This window comes from Embiotoca jacksoni, unplaced genomic scaffold, assembly GCF_022577435.1.
Source record: "Embiotoca jacksoni isolate LCO1_2020_lvr unplaced genomic scaffold, fEmbJac1.0.p SCAF_9, whole genome shotgun sequence".
NCBI lineage: Eukaryota > Metazoa > Chordata > Actinopteri > Embiotocidae > Embiotoca > Embiotoca jacksoni.
The window spans coordinates 19,972,447-19,989,488 of record NW_027185447.1 but is presented as its reverse complement, the minus strand read 5'-3'; the positions used below and the strand labels follow the sequence as shown (position 1 = coordinate 19,989,488).

The 17,042-nt window shown below is 42.8% G+C and overlaps 1 long non-coding RNA gene across 9 annotated transcripts in view; it reads right to left on the bottom strand.

Moving 5' to 3' along the window:
* LOC138192642 (uncharacterized) overlaps positions 1-15,598 on the bottom strand; it is a 39,478-nt gene extending 23,880 nt beyond the window's left edge. The window contains exons 1-5 of one of the 9 annotated variants that reach the window (XR_011177825.1): positions 15,561-15,598; positions 13,835-13,868; positions 11,599-11,625; positions 5,720-5,801; positions 4,065-4,205 (exon numbers count right to left, since the gene is read on the bottom strand). This is a non-coding gene — a long non-coding RNA (uncharacterized lncRNA). Of the gene's footprint in view, positions 1-4,025; positions 4,206-5,719; positions 5,802-11,598; positions 11,800-13,834; positions 15,046-15,560 lie in introns of those variants that run through there. The other 8 variants (XR_011177827.1, XR_011177823.1, XR_011177822.1 and 5 more) reach the window with 8 other exon arrangements.
* Positions 15,599-17,042: the final 1,444 nt, after the last annotated feature.

Below are 17,042 nucleotides of genomic sequence, written 5' to 3'. Positions count from 1 at the left end.
TGTCGTCCAAAATATCATAAAAAAGTTATAATATAGTATGTCGTCCAGAATATCATAAAAAGTTATACTATAGCATGTCGTCCAAAATGTCATAAAAAAGTTATACTATAGCATGTCATCCAAAATATCATAAAAAAGTTATAATATAGTATGTCGTCCAGAATATCATAAAAAAGTTATACTATAGCATGTCGTCCAGAATATCATAAAAAAGTTATACTATAGCATGTCGTCCAAAATATGATAAAAAAGTTATACTATAGCATGTCGTCCAAAATATCATAAAAAAGTTATACTATCGCATATCATCCAAAATATGAAAAAAAAAGTTATACTGTAGCATGTCGTCCAAAATATCATAAAAAAGTTATACTATAGCATGTCGTCCAAAATATCATAAAAAAGTTATACTATAGCATGTCGTCCAAAATATCATAAAAAAGTTATACTATAGCATGTCATCCAAAATATGAAAAAAAAAAGTTATACTATAGCATGTCGTCCAGAATATCATAAAAAAGTTATACTACAGCATGTCGTCCAAAATATCATAAAAAAGTTATTCTATAGCATGTCGTCCAAAATATCATAAAAAAGTTATTCTATAGCATGTCGTCCAAAATATCATAAAAAAGTTATACTACAGCATGTCGTCCAAAATATCATAAAAAAGTTATACTTTAGCATGTCGTCAAGAATATCATAAAAAAGTTATACTATAGCATGTCGTCCAAAATGTCATAAAAAGTTATACTATAGCATGTCATCCAAAATATCATAAAAAAGTTATAGTATAGCATTTTTAAATTTTTTTTTATTTCACTCTATTAATCCCTGAGGGGAAATTTCTTTGCTACAGCAGGGGGGCTTTCAGGGGGAGCTGCTGCAACAGGCTGCCACTGACGCGGCGCCATGTAACCTGACCTGAGGTGCATGATGGGAGGAAGCCGGAGAACCCGGAGAGAACCCATGCAAGCACAGGGAGAACATGCAAACTCCGCACAGAAAGGCTTAAGACCGGATTCGAACCTGGAACCTTTTTGCTGTGAGGCGACAAAGCTAACCACTGCACCACCGTGCCTCCCTTAAATATAATTAAAAAAAATTATACTTTATACAATATGTCGTCCAAAATGTCATAAAAAAGTTATACTATAAGTTATACTATAGTATAGCATGTTGTCTAAAATGTCATAAAAAAGTTATGCTATGGTATGTCGTCTAAAATGTCATAAAAAAGTTATACTATAGTATGTCGTCCAGAATATCATAAAAATGTTATACTATAGCATGTCGTCTAAAATGTCATAAAAAAAGTTATACTTTATACAATACATTGTCTAAAATGTCATAAAAAAGTTATAGTATAGCATGTCGTCCAAAATATCATAAAAAAGTTATACTATAGCATGTCGTCCAGAATATCATAAAAAAGTTATACTATAGCATGTCGTCCAAAATGTCATAAAAAAGTTATACTATAGCATGTCGTCCAAAATATCATAAAAAAGTTATACTATAGCATGTCGTCCAAAATATCATAAAAAAGTTATACTATCGCATGTCATCCAAAATATCATAAAAAAGTTATAATATAGTATGTCGTCCAGAATATCATAAAAAAGTTATACTATAGCATGTCGTCCAAAATATCATAAAAAAGTTATAATATAGTATGTCGTCCAGAATATCATAAAAAAGTTATACTATAGCATGTCGTCCAAAATATCATAAAAAAGTTATAATATAGTATGTCGTCCAAAATATCATAAAAAAGTTATAATATAGTATGTCGTCCAGAATATCATAAAAAAGTTATACTATAGCATGTCGTCCAAAATATCATAAAAAAGTTATAATATAGTATGTCGTCCAAAATATCATAAAAAAGTTATACTATAGCATGTCGTCCAAAATATCATAAAAAAGTTATACTATCGCATGTCATCCAAAATATGAAAAAAAAGTTATACTATAGCATGTCATCCAAAATATCATAAAAAGTTATACTATAGCATGTCGTCCAGAATATCATAAAAAAGTTATACTATAGCATGTCGTCTAAAATATCATAAAAAAGTTATAATATAGTATGTCGTCCAGAATATCATAAAAAAGTTATACTATAGCATGTCGTCCAGAATATCATAAAAAAGTTATAATATAGTATGTCGTCCAGAATATCATAAAAAAGTTATACTATAGCATGTCGTCCAAAATATCATAAAAAAGTTATAATATAGTATGTCGTCCAGAATATCATAAAAAAGTTATACTATAGCATGTCGTCTAAAATATCATAAAAAAGTTATAATATAGTATGTCGTCCAGAATATCATAAAAAAGTTATACTATAGCATGTCGTCCAAAATATCATAAAAAAGTTATAATATAGTATGTCGTCCAGAATATCATAAAAAAGTTATACTATAGCATGTCGTCCAAAATATCATAAAAAAGTTATACTATAGCATGTCGTCCAAAATATCATAAAAAAGTTATAATATAGTATGTCGTCCAGAATATCATAAAAAAGTTATACTATAGCATGTCATCCAGAATATCATAAAAAAGTTATAATATAGTATGTCGTCCAAAATATCATAAAAAAGTTATAATATAGTATGTCGTCCAGAATATCATAAAAAAGTTATACTATAGCATGTCGTCCAAAATATCATAAAAAAGTTATAATATAGTATGTCGTCCAGAATATCATAAAAAAGTTATACTATAGCATGTCGTCCAAAATATCATAAAAAAGTTATAATATAGTATGTCGTCCAGAATATCATAAAAAAGTTATACTATAGCATGTCGTCCAAAATATCATAAAAAAGTTATAATATAGTATGTCGTCCAGAATATCATAAAAAAGTTATACTATAGCATGTCGTCCAAAATATCATAAAAAAGTTATAATATAGTATGTCGTCCAAAATATCATAAAAAAGTTATACTATAGCATGTCGTCCAAAATATCATAAAAAAGTTATAATATAGTATGTCGTCCAGAATATCATAAAAAAGTTATACTATAGCATGTCGTCCAAAATATCATAAAAAAGTTATAATATAGTATGTCGTCCAGAATATCATAAAAAAGTTATACTATAGCATGTCATCCAGAATATCATAAAAAAGTTATAATATAGTATGTCGTCCAAAATATCATAAAAAAGTTATAATATAGTATGTCGTCCAGAATATCATAAAAAAGTTATACTATAGCATGTCGTCCAAAATATCATAAAAAAGTTATAATATAGTATGTCGTCCAGAATATAATAAAAAAGTTATACTATAGCATGTCGTCCAAAATATCATAAAAAAGTTATAATATAGTATGTCGTCCAGAATATCATAAAAAAGTTATACTATAGCATGTCGTCCAAAATATCATAAAAAAGTTATAATATAGTATGTCGTCCAGAATATCATAAAAAAGTTATACTATAGCATGTCGTCCAAAATATCATAAAAAAGTTATAATATAGTATGTCGTCCAAAATATCATAAAAAAGTTATACTATAGTATGTCGTCAAGAATATCATAAAAAAGTTATACTATAGCATGTCGTCCAAAATATCATAAAAAAGTTATAATATAGTATGTCGTCCAAAATATCATAAAAAAGTTATACTATAGCATGTCGTCCAAAATTGTTCAAATTAGTGTGACTTCATGATATTCTGGACGACATGACATTTTTATGACTTTTCCGTCGACCTACAATATGACTTTTTTTAAACGACATTTTCAACTTTTATATTACTACTGAGAACAAGTCCCACCACTGGTTTGTCATCATGTAAAACCCATATTACCGACTGTAAAAACAATTGACACATTTCAATCAATCGCAGCCAATTCATTGAATGATAAAATACAGCGTCAGCACGTCTTTGTGAAACACATTTAGGTGTGAAGATCAGCTGTTCTGTTTGTGTCCTCAAAGCTCTGACAATAATAATAAAAACAAAAAACAAAAAACGTTTGCTGATATTTGAGGTGTCCCAGGTACCTTGGTTTGCCCGAATGAATATTTTCTCCGTGCATTCACCTCTTTCGGGGGGAAATTTGATCTCGTCGATGGCTTTTCCTGAAGAGGCTCGCTGGGTTTGATGTCACGGCCGATCGGGCGGTCCCTCCCGGAGACGCTGCTGCACGCCCAATTCCGCCGCTTCAGACGCCACACTTACGCCTGGTAGAGTAAAAATATAAATCAAATGTGTTCATGAAGTCGTGTCTGTGAAGATTCCCAGTTATGTAGATCGCTAAAAACAACAACAACAACAACAACAACAACAACAAAAAAAGCGTTTATAGCAGTACAGCTAAAATCAATGACACGGTATCCTTTGTACTTTAGTTGCAGTTCCCGCCACCGACCGCGTGACGCCAACCCAGTTAGAGATCCTCAATCTCTGATCCAACGAGCTGCCGGACGACACCACACGTGCGTCGCGACGCTCGCTCGCCTCGCTCCTTCGCCGTGTCGAAAAAAGCAGAGGAAAGTTCAACCTCGCGCGATACGGGAAAGATGCCGTCTGAGGAAACGATCCCGCGGAGACGATCGGCGCTCACTCCCGGGGGGGGGGTGGGGGGGGGGGTGTTTAACTTTTATAAATAGAACAGCAAATTTGTTTTCAACAGTGCCTCGTCTGCCTCTAACGCACGTCGATGAATTAGTAAAAGTCACGGTAGGCTTTCAGCTAACTCCGATATTGTTGTTGTTGTTGTTGTTGTTGTTGAATGGACGGCAGTGAGGGGTTTCAGAGGCGGTCCGACAGCGCCTCGGAGGCGGTAAAGGACCTTTTAACGCCACGCGCTCCGGGGGTGGCTTCAGACCGGGGCGGCCCAGTTTTAGGGCCTGAGGGCCGAGTTTGGACCACACCTTTGTTTTTTTCGGCAGAGCGCGGCATTCGACAAGCTCGTACTTATTCTCCCCGTCCTTCGGCGCTGCAACGTCCCGAGCCGTCTTCGCTACGAACTGTGACGAACTAAATGACTTCCCGCCGGTCTACGCCTCGTATGCGGAGGACCGATGGTGTTCTCCGTCTCTCCCGCTGACGCTCGGCGTGCCGTTTGGCGTGTTTTACGTCACTGGCTTGGAGCTGAGTTGTCAGAAGGGAGTGCATCGTTTTAAAAAAAAAAGAAAAAAAAGAAAAGAAAAAACACTGGCAGGGCGACCGTTTATAAACGCCATTTTTTTTTTGTGCGCAAAATAATAGAAAAGAAAAAAAAAAAACGACTACGCAGATTAAAGAATAATGTTCACATAATGTTCATTTTCTAACGAAATGCGATTTAACGTTTACTTTTGGCCGTCGGCCCTCCGTCCGGATTCATTTTCGGCCCTTTTTTTTTTTTTTTTTTTTTGACAGGAAAGCATTTTGCGCACCTCCGGTTTTGCTTCAACTCTGCGCCTCCAAATAAAGTTTGATTCGGTGGCCTGGTTCAGAAAACGCAGAGGGAAGGGAAGCAGATAAAAAGCAGAGCGAGAAGGAGAGAGAGGGAGAGAGAGGAGAGAGATGAAATGGAAAACCACTGAGAGCACCAGAACACCTCTCCGTCTCAATCTATTTCTCTTCTAACACGCCCACACGGCTGATCTGATACTTGATCCGAGCTCGGTGGATGTGCGAAGGGGCCCAAAACGCACGCGCGCGAAAACGCCGCCGCTGCACTTGTTTTGTCTTGAACGCCGCGGCTCACCTGGAAACGTCCCTCAACGAGTCCTCGTCTCGTCCGTCGCTCGGTAGAACGGGGAGGACGGTGGCGCGCTGCTCTTCAGCCGCTAAAAAACGAGGGAGGGAAGAAAAAAAAAAAGAAAAGAAAGAAAGAAAGAAGAGAAAGAAAGAAGAGAAAAAGCAAGGAGGTGGCAGTCAATCGCTGGCAGCGTGAGCCGTGACGCAGAAACACAGCTACAAGGGAGGGTGGGGCGAGGACAGGTAGTGACCAGTTCACTGACTCGTTGCCAAGTGCCTCAACAAAAGTACAAAACTACCCAACCATCTCTAACCTCCCCGTTTTTAAAAAAAAAATTTGTACCCTCTTGCCGTTTCTGACTGGTTGCATGCAGGTGAACGGACCGCTTACGATTCATTGTCTTGCTTCAAAAGCCTCCAGAACGACACGCCCACACACAGTCTGCCTCAATTCGCTCCGTGTTTACGACGACAACTCCCACTAATACGACTCGTCTCCGAACGGATTAAAGCCAAATGACGGGAGGCCGAAGACGAAACAATCGGATGAAGATTTACTTTGATTTTCACAATAAGAGGAAGATGCAACCACCCCCCCCCCCCCCCCCACACACACACACACCCCTTATGAGTCCTTATCGGGCTTTCAGATGAACCAAGCAGTGTGTTGTTTGTGTGTGTGGCAGAGTGTAAGGTTATCCACGTGTGTGCGTGTGTGTGTGTATGTGTGTGTGTGTGCGTGTGTGTGTGTGTGTGTGTGTGTGTGTGTGTGTGTGTGTGTGTGTGTGTGTGTGTGTGGTAGCCACAGTGACGGCTCTGATCAGAGGGCCTGTCTGTCCGTAGGTGTCTGGTTCCTTCGCCCCGGCTGGCTCAACCCAACCCCGTCAGCTTTCTTTTTTCGGGTTGTTTGTTGCTTGTGTGCCACTGGACCTGTTGTGTAACGCTTATAAAAGATTTAAAGGGACAGGAGGCCCCTTCGGAGAGTGGTGACCGGCAGATTCACAACGGGACCGAGGAGCACCCCCCCCCCCCCGGGGGGGAAACCCACACGGGTGAATATCAGCCTTTATATTCATGAAAATAGGGGGGGGGGAAAAAACAAAACAAAACAAAAAACGGTAAAAAGCTGAGAGTAAACCGCAGTAAAAGACGAAGGTGATCGATTACAGTTGTACTTTTTAAACACATCCGCAAAATGCTACGAATTCAAAGTACGTCTTTCTGTATCGTGAATCAATTGTCTGCAGGCGACTAAAACTTTGTATTTCTCCAGAGGTGAGGTGACCAGGAGCGAGAGCACCGATGCTAAGAGTCATTATCTTCTTTACGAAGGAAAAACAAATATAAAGGCGGTTTTGTCGTCAGCACATTTAGAGGAGAGGAAAGAGAGAGTGAGAGAGAGTGAGAGAGAGTGAGAGAGGCAGAGAGGCAGAGATGCTGACTGGAGAGGCAGGAACTGCAATGCAGACCACGGGCAGCCACACATGCTCTTGCATCATCTCAGGAAACGTAGCATCTTTTAGGAAACTGGACTTCAAGCCAGAAGCTCGCTCGCTCTCTGTCTCGCTCTCTGTCTCTCTCTCTGTCTCTCTCTCTCTCTCTCCCTCCCTCCCTCCCTCCCTCTCTCGTTGAGGAGTTTACATCCTCTCCGAGGTCGCCACCCTTCCCAAAAACGAACACACACACACACAGGAACGCTAAACGCAGGAGATGCTGAGCAGCTCTTTATGCTGACAGCCCCGGAGTGAACAGGAAAGCCTGAGTAGACACTTTATTTTCCGCGCCCGAGAGTTTTCCTGTAATTCTTTTCTGGAGAGGACCTGATATGTCACTCTAAAATCGGCAGGGAAAGTTCCTGGAAGTGACTTTAATGTTGGTATGAATACGTGGAAAAATTGAGACGGGACTCTTATTGGTGTACCTCCAGTTCATTAACTCTGATTAAATGCTTAGTGTGGCCTGGAGACTCGTGTGGTCTGATCACAGCAGGGCAGACGCAGAAATGAGAAATGAGAAATGTCCTCCACGGGCGAGGGCGCGGAGAACAAATAACTAATACAAGCGCCGTCTAATAAACAAGTATTCGGTGTGGTTTAACTGGATCTCTGGAAGTCGTTAAGATTTTAGCAGCTCCTTAACACAACTTCCTCTAGAAAATTCGACATGTCGTCGCTCTTTCGTAGAAACGTCCGAGGAAACGATTGCCTGGAAAACACTGAGTCACGAGGCCCTGAGATGAGACCGCCGCATCGCAATCGGCAGGGACGGTCAGAAATATCATCACCGGCTAGACGGGGACGCCACGGGATAACTGCAGTTTAAAAACACGGCGGAAAACCGTCTGATTCGTCACCGAACAGCTTCTCAAACCGACGTAGAAACCGCATCGCAACCCCTTTTTTTTTTTTTTTTTCTCCCCCCCCACAGTTTAACTTCGTATACTAAAAGCGTTTCTGCAACTGCAAAGCCCTGAATGTAAAAGCAACGGCGCCTCTCCACCAATCAGCTGCTGAACTCCAGCTGCGTTGCTTCCTCGTTAAGCCAATAAAGAACCGCTGCTCCTCCCGGCCAATGAGAGTCCCCGCTTCGGCAGCGTTGGCCTGCGATGGAGAGAAGCCAAACGCAGAGTCACCAAGAGAAACCAGGTAAACAACTTATCTCTCTTTTCTTCTCTGGCAGTTTTCTGTCTCTCCTCTGTGTCCCTCTCTGACCCCCCCCCCCCCTCCTCCCCGTCCTCACCCTCTCCCTCCCTCACCCTCTCCATCCCCTCCCCCAGATAGACAGATAAACAGCTAGAGGGAGAAAGAGAGAGAGAGGGAGAGGGAAGAGATACAAGCCGGTTGAAGAGAAGTCCAGCCCAGAAACGACTGCGTCACCAATCTCTGTCTCTCCCCTAACTACGCAGAAACAAATGTGTCTTGGGGAAAAAGGGTTCTGCCACATCGCCGCGGCCCCGCGGCCTCAAAACACATCACATGACAGAAAAAAAAAAAAAACTGCCACCAGCCGCCGACTGTTATCTGATAGCAACACGCCGCCCGATCCGCCGACAGCCTCTGCCTTCGTACATGCCGGGGATGCTGGCGCTTTACTCCAACTTCATCCAGAGTTAAACACACACACGCGCGCACACACACACACACACTCACACACGCGCACAAAAAAACAATGAGGCCAGCAGTCAACAGTTTGAACAGATTCATATATATATATATATATATATATATTAATATACATACATGAAAAGATGCCACTCTCAGGGCTGAATTCAACAACTTATTCTTGTAATTGATTTGCTGCTCCGTCCGCCTCTTTCTCACACTTCCACATATGTATATATATATATATATATATATACATATATATACATATATATATATGTATATATATAAAACGGTGTAGTAAACATATAATTCTGTTTCATAATAGTTCAGACGACACATGATTGTGTTCGTCTGTTTGCACCAATCGGTATTCCTTCGAGGCGAGGGCGGCAAAAGGGGAAAGAAAAGAAAGAAAGAAAAATAATCAAATAAAAAGCGATGTTCGAATACCTCGATAAATCTCAGCAAAACATTCCAGACTGAGCTTTCGCTGTGATATTAAGAAGCCTCCAGAATATTCTTCTGTTAACCCCTTTGTCGCACCCTCTGCCCACCCGACGCACGCACACGCACACACACACGCGCGCACACACACACACACACACACACACACACACACACACACACACACACACACACACACACCTCACCGATGCCATCAAAACAAGACCTGCTGAAACTGTGTCACATCTTTGAGCATCCATGTTGAAACTCCGGCAAAACAGCTCACAGGAACTACACAGAGCGCACGCACGCGCACGCACACACACACACACACACACACACATACATATATATACATATATATATATATATATATATATAGCAGCGACAGGCAGAGCACATCAAAACTACCAAGGAGGAAGAGGAAGAGGAAGGAGGAAGCCGTGGTTGTCCGAAACCATTGTGTCCACTCCAGGTGGGGAAGGACTGACGATGACTCTGGGCTCCTGTTATCTCAGCTTCTGTTTCTCCCGACATGAAAAAGTGACGTAGCAACTAATCCAAAATCTCTCTCTCTCTGTGTGTGACTTGCTCTCCCTCCCTCTCTGTATCTCCCTCCCTCCCTCCCTCCCTCCCTCTCTCTCTCTCGCTCTCTCTCTCTCGCCCTCTCTCAAACACACGCACTCTTTTTTATTTTCATCTTGTTGCAACAGCAACACAACTGCTATTAGGCTGCTACTTCCAACGAACACATATACACAGCAGCAGACTACGCACGCGCGCCACACACGCGCACCTACGCGCACACACACACACACACACACACGGGTGCGTGTGTACGTGCGCGTCCACGCACAAAGCCGTGGACGGGCGCGCATGATCACGCTATTCCTTCTTCCTGAGTGTGACGCAGCACTTAATTCTCAGTGCTTTTTATGCCACTGTTGTGGATACACACACACACACACGCGCGCGCACAACGTGCGCGAGCGCGCACACACACACACACACACACACCACACACACACACACACACACACCACACACAGATGCAGCTTCTTGATTTAAGCTGAGCCACAGACGCACTTGCTAGCTGCCACAGGAGCCAAGTGAGCATGAGCAGACTGCAGTTAAAGGGACCACACCACCATGGCTGGCTGTACCCCCTCCCCCTGCTCCTCCCCCCTGCTCCTCCTCCCTGCTCCTCCCCCCCTGCTCCCCCCCCCCCCCCCAACGCTCTGTGACGCTGCTGTGTCCCCTACGTCCCCTTTATAATTGGGTCTCTCTCCCCCTTCTCCGCTGTCCTCCTTCGTGGCGCTCTCCTCTCCTCTCCTCTCCTCTCCTCTCCTCTCCTCTCCTCTCCTCTCCTCTCCTCTCCCGTCCTGTCCTCTCCTCTCCTCTCCTCTCCTCTCCTCTCCTCTCCTCTCCTCTCCTCTCCTCTCCCCTCCTCTCCTCTCCTCTCCCGTCCTCTCCTCTCCTCTCCTCTCCCGTCCTCTCCTCTCCCGTCCTCTCCTCTCCCGTCCTCCCCTCCCCTCCTCTCCTCTCCCCTCCCCTCTGAGCTGACTGAGCCTCCTCGATCACCTGACATCCCACTGCTTTTAAAGGCACATCACCAGTGTGTGTCAGTTGCATAAGCACCCAAGACGACCCCCTTTTTTTTTTTTTTTTTTTTTAATGCCTCCTAATAAGTAAAAACCCGCGTTGTCTCCGAATGCGAACCGAATGGAATATTTACACGCCGCCCCCGGTTTACACGGTCGTGTGATTTCTTTTTGTTTTTCCTCCCTGTAACACTCCCGGTGGTGTTAATTCAGGGGTGGGGAGGGGAGGGGAGGGGGGATTCGTGAAGAAGAGTCCATCCTGCTCCACATTCCCGATTACTACGTTTTGCCTCCCGACTGCAGCAAGAAAAAAAAAAAAAAAAAAAAAAAACAACCACGTATACGGTTTGACGCAAGTGACGACCACAGCCTCAATCTGACGCTCGCATCATTTGCACGAAGAGGCCGAGCACTTCCTCTTCCTCTGCTGCGTGGCACCGCTCTGCACCGAAGGGAAGCCCGGTGTTTCTGTTGTAAATAACACCGCTATCTAGTCCATCTAATTAAGTAGATTGTAAAAAAAAAAATAATAATCCTATGAACTCTGTGAACTGATACACGGGGACAGGATTAGATGTAAACGGGGGAAGGCGGGGGGGAGGGAGGGGGGGGGGGGGGGGGGGGGAAGAGGCTGCGTCCTTTAAAAGGACTCTGCTCCCGTCTTATAAATAGTCTGTTTGGGTTCACGGAGTATATTTTAAGAATTCGGTTTCCATTTTATCCGATTGTTCACATACCTGGATCAGATGAGTCTGCCCCGCTCACTTAAGAGAGACACGGTGGGCCCCCCCGGCGGGAAGATAAAGGAGGAGGAGAACAAAAACAAAAACAAAAATTAAACAAGTCAGTGAAATGATCGCGTCGAATAAAGCGGAAATGACGCGAGGCAACACAGGGTACACAACAGAAGGCACAAACTGTACCGTTAAAAGTAAATACTTTCTCGGTTTCAACATCCATAAATAGTCCGGGGGGGAAGGTTCGGTCATGTGAGAGAGAGAGAAAAAAAAAAAAAGAGAAGATGTTTGAATGTATGCAAACAGAGCCGGCGTTACTACAAACAATGCTGACAAGAACAGCATCCGGCGGGGCGACGAGAGGGACGAGCTTTCTTTCTGTCTCTCGTGGAGCTCGTCTGATCTCGACAAGGCCCGCGCGGGCCCGTTAGGTCCGTCTGCCGTCCCGAAGCAGAAAAGTCCCCTTTATGCGCCGAGCTCAAACGGGAGCTTTGTCTCGGGTCTCAGAAAAGAAAGAAAGAAAAAAAAAAGGTAAACCCAGTTTGTGTCGGTTCACCAGCTACGCCTATTTATCGCCGAGACACGCGACGATGTGCACGCGCAACAAGTGGCTTCATCAATAGTTTATTATTATTATTTTTTTAAACTTGGAAGAAGGCGTGCACGCGGGGGGGTGTGGGGGGGGGGTGGGGGGGGGGGGGCGGCGACGACGACGACACGGTGTTTATTTTGAACTGCTGGCGGCGACTGGAGTGTTGATCTGCGGTCGGCTGCGTTCTGAGAATATTTATCATTCATCACCGATCGCCTAAACCTTGTGGTTTTATTGATGTTTCAAAGTCTTGTTTGAGCTGCTGACGCACAACCTATTCCCTCTATTACGATGTCTTGAATTATCCGCCACCCCCCCCCCCCACCCCCACCACTCGTAGCTCGTGACGTCCCGATCTCTCACCCCCCCCCCCCCTCCCACCCCCACCCTCCCCCGGCGGAGCCCGAGAGCACGAAGCCCACGGCTTCACCTCACAGGGCCGAGAGAAAAAAGGAGTAGCATCGCTGACAGAATCAGCTTTCACCCCCGGAGCTCTACACGGGAAATGTAAGCGGTCGGAGAGATCAAAGCCTGTTTGGCTCGGCGGCTGCTGGGAGGTATTGATCTGAGGATCGAGGTCGATCTGCTCTCCTAGGGTGAAGATGTCCTCCGTCTCGTCTGTGCGGGATTGTGACGGGGCACGTTCGGAAGACGCGCTTTTTAAGACGTCGCGTTTAACGAGTGTTTGACGACTGTTTAATTAATTTGCAAATCACGTCGAGCTAAAAACTCCACGGTATTCGAGCGAGATTGGAAATGTGTATTTGATGGTAGATTTGAGAGTCGACGAAACGCTCTTGATCTATGCTCTATCTCATGGCCGCAGCGTTTCCAGCACTGTTGATAACTTCCAACACCCCGCGGCCTCGAAGAGGAATAGAAAGTTTAGACTGTGCCACTCGCGTGTTGTGTGTTTATACTGCGAAGAGTCACGCTGCAGCTTTAAAGATACATCTGGTCCTTCCTGTCTGCTATTTATGCTCCTCATCCAGTGGCCAGCGTGTTAATTTTAGCCATGTCATCTATCAACCATGCCTGCTCCACTTCCTAAACCATAATCTCCCTCTTGGAAACGTGCCCAGTCAGCTCCATTGATATTGTTTTTGGGAACAATGGGGGAAAGATCCTAAATGCATTCACACATATATATTTAGATTTTATGCAAAAAAAAAACAACAAAAAAAAGAAAAGAAAAAGGGTTTGGACTTTACATTGTTTATTTTTGTTGTTGTTGTTGAAAATAATCATGTGATCTTTTTTCTGTTGTTGTCTGGTTACCACTTGCAAGCGAGTGTGTTCGAGCGTCACGAACTGTTTGTCATTATTTCACAATGATGTCAAACAACCAATTGAAATGTTTAGCAGCTTCTGACATCAACGGTCCGAGAAAAATGACCTTTAAACAGATCAAACGTCCCTTTGATACGCTGCAATTGTAAACTGCCATCATTATTTGTTTACCTATTTGACTGCCAGTCGCTGTCCTGTATTTAAATACTGCAGACGTAGTCGGCCGTCTGTTACTCAGCTCTAAACTTTTCTGAGTCTAATTGAGATGGGCATTAGGCTGCTGCACTGTTGTGCCTTTTGTTCGACAGCAGATGCTGCTGACGGTGTTTTGCTGTGAAATGTGCTGCTTCTTACCTTTCACGGACGGAAAGCGATCCCTGATTTCTCTCTGTGAAAAAGAGAAAGAGGAATATTAATTTAGAAAGTAGGCGATTTCAGTCCCCAGCTCCATCGCAGCGCTGAATATCTTACTTTGCATTTGAAGCAGTTGGCAAATCAACCGGGCTGCGGTCAGTTTGGGGTTTCTGACGTCAGGAAATGTCAGAGCATTTTCTTTTCTTTTTTTTTTTTTTTTCCAACGCACAACAGATGGACGGACAAGTTGTTCTGTCAACACAATCATCAGAACACAAGACGAAAACACGCATCCAGCGGGTCTCATTTGGATGTGATAGCTGTTGTTTCACTCTCAGTGTGTAGCGTTGCATCAACACTTCCCAATAAGAAATCTGACTCATTCCAAGAACACTGTTGTTATGAATAACTTTCCTGCTCTGGTACAAGGTGTACTTTGAGCCGGAACGAATGCGCCCTCTGGTGTTGAATCGGGGGTATCGCTGGTCTAAAGGGGTTTGTTTACATCAGGAATAAAAAGTGCGTATGACATAGAAACCTCTGGATGGACGGAGCTGAGTCAAGGCTGTGGCACAACAAGCGCACGCGATAGATTTACAAAACAACAACAAAAAAATGAGCCCGGAGGAGGAGACCGCAATATGTTCTTAGGAACCAGCTGAATGGAGGATCCGGTTCTGCCAAATCAACAACGGAAAAAAACAATCTTACATAATTTAAACTTTTGACGTAAACACATTAATGAACTAATTCTTTTTTTTTTTTTTTTTTTTTTTTTTGCACGTCACCGTTTAAATACAGTCTGTTCTGCTGTAAACACACACCACGATGCACACCGACGGACACAATAATACTAAATTTAAAAACAATACAATATCACACAAATTTCCGAAAAGAGTTGCCACTACAGTTTTCCATTTATATGTTAAAATAACATGCGTAATTTATCTCTTAACTTTCAATTCAAACCCGCTAAGTCATGCGCAAGACTTTATATAAAAAAAAAGAAAGATAAATTCAATTGATTAAACTCTGATAACAAAACTACACGTTTACATTAGCACAGGACGACAACAACAACAACAACATCTACCTCATAAATTAAGGCATTACCCAGTAACCGCATGGATGCACAGACCACTCACTCCTGAGGTAAATTCAAGTGCGCAACATCCTCCTGCAGCAAGCATCCGGCACACCTCTCCATCCCACCCAGCTCCTCTGCCCCCACTCCCCCCCCCACCTCCTCCTCCACCTCCTCCTCCCCCCGTCTGTCTCGGAAGAAAATGAGCCCCAAAATCCGCACAGACATGTTTTAGAAAGGAAACAGCTGTGAGCAAATACTTCACTTATTTCCGGGTAACGTTGGGAACAGCGTACGCAAGAAACTGCGCACTACATAAACACCGCGAAATCACGGTGGTGCGTAATTTGCAGCGGCGTTTCGCACGAAAACGGGGTTGTTGTTGTTTTTTTTTTAAACCGTTTTAATGACGATACGTTTAACAAGCGAAGCGCGATCATTTGTAAGATTACGTGCATTTTCATACAAAACAAAATTAATAAAAAACTTATTGGAAGTACGTTATTAACGTCTCAAAAACATCCCATCGCCCGCCGCGGACGGGCTTTGCGCCTCCATCCATATAGATGACGGTATGTGATTCAGCGCAGCAGCCGGTGGATGTAAATAAATAGTTTCTCCTGAAAGATTAAGTATACTCACCGACAGCGGCTCTTTCACGACATCCCCCCCCTTCCTCCCCTCCCCCTCCCTCCCGGTCCCCTCACTACTACCACCCCGTCACCGCAGCCACAACGTGCCGTCAACCTCCTGGTTATTATTGAATCCGGAGTGGTCCCCCCCCCCCCCCCCCCCCCCCATCCTCTCCCTCCTCCCCCCCCTTTGCCCTAACCCATGTCCATCGACATTTTCACAGCAACACAAGCCGGGCCACGCCCACCAGCACACACCCCCGTCTCCTGATTGGACGGTGGCTCTCCGGTAAACGCGTCGGCGTGATTACGTGCTTTTGACGCACGTTTACAAACTTGGCACGGGGCGAAAAGCGAGAGGAGTCACTTCGGTGCACTTCCGGTTTTAAGCGCGACTAAATCCCGTTTCTTTCCCCTCTTTACGAAGCGCGAGACGGATATTTGCCGGATGTGTGACTTAACGACAAGGTAACGAGCTCACCTGCATTACTACGACTTATTGATGACGTCTGAGGGAGCGCTATCTGCACGCGGAACTTGCTGGTCACTTTATGCGCTTTCATCACCAAAGTGTTTCTGAAAGATTGACCTTACTTTGGTAAATGTATTGTTTGAAAAAAATTATAAAATGGAAAACTCTCACGTGTACGTGATAAATCGTATTATTATTATAATGGTTAAAATAACATTTCCAGAAATATAAATTTAAATATGAGAGACCTTCAGCAAAGAGTTCAGACAATACATTTATTTAATTCAACATTTTCTTAAGCAAAAAGACCTTGACAGTTTGTCCTGTATTTCTTTTTCTTTTTTTAAAAAAAAATAAATCTTTATTCCTCCCTTGGTGATAAATTTGATTTTTTTTTTATATATATATATATACTTTTTTTTATATACATGTTGTATTTCTATTTCAATTCTCTTATATTGTTCTAACAAAGACATGTCACACATTTTACACTCCACTACTTAAACACATGTACTTCTTGATAAAGGAATACAAATTTAATGCAGCACAAAAAAAAAAAAATTAATACAAATTAACAGAGCTTTTTTTTTTTTTTAACAATTATTTTCTATTATTTATTATATTTGTACCCTGGGACAAAGGCAGTCATATGACAAAAAACAACAACAACACAGTATTTATACAGAATACATTATATGCATTTTAACAATTGCATCCATATATCTTAGGAACTTCAATATAAGGCTTACAAGCCCTGGAAACTTTGTTTAAAATCTAATCTTTAAAGTATATCTCAATAATATGTGATATTTATGGCTAAATAAGCAATAATCTAAGTTTAACATTGTGGTAACAGCCTTAGGTTTGAACTTATTCAGAATTAATCATGAAAGATCTGTGATCTGCGTCATCACGACTTTGCGAGTATCCCACTGTCACATTTGATTGACAGCGCTGGCTAGTGAACGACGTTCATCGTGTTTGGATTAAAATTCTGCTGACTATAATTGGTCCACGGAA